General features: G+C 36.0%; 1 long non-coding RNA gene across 1 annotated transcript in view; it reads right to left on the bottom strand.

The window, feature by feature from the left end:
* Positions 1-587: 587 nt before the first annotated feature.
* The window catches only part of LOC141140624 (uncharacterized), a 50,600-nt gene continuing 49,257 nt past the window's right edge, over positions 588-1,930 (bottom strand). Inside the window, exon 3 of the long non-coding RNA XR_012243961.1 lies at positions 588-1,930. This exon is cut by the window's right edge and continues 4,217 nt beyond it. This is a non-coding gene — a long non-coding RNA (uncharacterized lncRNA).

The following is a 1,930-nucleotide window of genomic DNA, read 5'->3' as shown; positions in this document are numbered from 1 at the left end:
TTCCTATGTCTCATGTCTTGGAACACTGTCATGACGCTACTCCATGTCCCCTGTGGATATTTAACATTTCTGGGAGTTTGAATACCTGCTAACCCTGCTGCACATAGCGGTTTCTCCCACCAGCTCATACATCACTACAGGAAATATGTGCTGCCAGGAGGAACCCCTGCGCTTGGTGGGGAAAGCATTTAATATTCAACCAGTTGAAGACTTGCAGCAGCCGAGGAGCAGCATTGTGGCGGTGTTTCAAGATAAGGATTGCCATAAAGGTAATTCTAATGCCTCTTCTTTTTACAGGTATGTCTATTTGTTGTTTTGACCCTTTAAAACTTGTAATTATACACATCTAAGAGAAGAAGTAATAATCCCTACACAGAGACCATATAAAATATGAAAATTACATTAAAAAATACGTTTTTTTTTTTTTAATTCTACATTTTATTTTTCAAAAAACAAGAAGTACATTTTTTATACATATCAACAAATAAACAAATAACATTATTGCTGTTTGCGTATCACAGAGTATAGTTTAACATTTTATAGTTCAGTTTTCTTTACATATATATGACTTATTGTCAACCACAGCAGAACCAAAAGTAACACAGCGTATACAGAGAAAAAAGAGAAAAAAAAAAAAAAAAAAGAAAAAAAAGAAGAACACAACCCATTAAAAAATAAGTTAATGCATCATTAAATAATGCATCAAATATGGTATGTTCTCACTGGGAATACGCTATAAATTCCCTTTAATTTCCAAAGTCAACTTTTAGCTATCTGTAACACACTCGTGAGATAAACCTACAGGCATTATAATTATGAGTTTGCTGTTTTTTAAAAGAGAAGCACTCGGAAGTTTTCTCAACTCTACCCCAGGACAATCCAGGGGAATTTTGTTATTATCGTCATCGTCAATAAAGAACGTAGAAATTACAACATACTGTATTTAAATGAAAACCAGAAGCAAAACTAGGAAAGATAAAATTAATCTAATATTTTTTTCCTCTGTGATATACTTTAGCAACTGATTTGTTTATTGGATTAAAAGCAGAACTATGGAAAAAATAAAAAATGGCACATGCTGCAGTTTGTCAACAGCATTAACACAGCTGGTTAATGCTATTGACAAGCTGCATCATATACAGTATGTCATTTTTGCTTTTGCCTAAAATTCCACTTAAATTTCTGGCCTTATGATTGCACATTTCTGATATTTCTTCATATTCTGGGAAGTACATAAGTAAACAAGTCCAAACTGCAATGTTAAGATTAGGCAGAAATGTAATTGTGTAAAAACCACAGAAGTTATCATGTTTCCAGCTAATAAACTATTACCCTATACTGCGCTACCAACTCCAGCCAATTTTTTATTTTCTTTTTTTTTGAGTGTAGTGGATAAAAGTTAACATTTCTGGCATGTTTTTATTTCTGCATGTGACCCGATTGGGGAGATTTTCCTTCACTTCTTGTTCCTTTGATGCCTGTACAAGAATTTAGGCTTGTTGGTGTCATTGGAAGAGCCAGATCATCTACAATGAAACCTAGGGCCCAGTGGATGTCAGGGGGCTCAGTTTTAACCTAATCATGGGGGCAACACCATTAGTCGAAGCTGTGCACCTGCCTTTCACTTTAAAATGAAGGATGCACTTGTGGGCAGTTGGTGTCTAATGGTGAGGGGCCATACCAATACACACAATAGAGATGGGGAAATTTCTCAAAGCCAGCTGCAATCTTTATGATTGTTAATCAAATGGATGGGGAGCCAAAGTTGCTGCCTTGCCAAGTGCCCCATTTGGCCTTAATCTGTTTCTGATCACTAGGACAGGACGGCAAGGACAGCAATACAAATATTGCCAGAGGTTCTAATCCTTCTTCGTGCTGCTGTAAAAGTTTTTTTGTTTTTGCCTCTGTTCCTGCTGGAAAGATTTCCACT

Source organism: Aquarana catesbeiana, linkage group LG04 (assembly GCF_042186555.1).
Source record: "Aquarana catesbeiana isolate 2022-GZ linkage group LG04, ASM4218655v1, whole genome shotgun sequence".
NCBI classification, from domain to species: domain Eukaryota; kingdom Metazoa; phylum Chordata; class Amphibia; order Anura; family Ranidae; genus Aquarana; species Aquarana catesbeiana.
The sequence above is the reverse complement of the archived record's forward strand: the minus strand, read 5'-3'. Positions and strand labels throughout refer to the sequence as shown.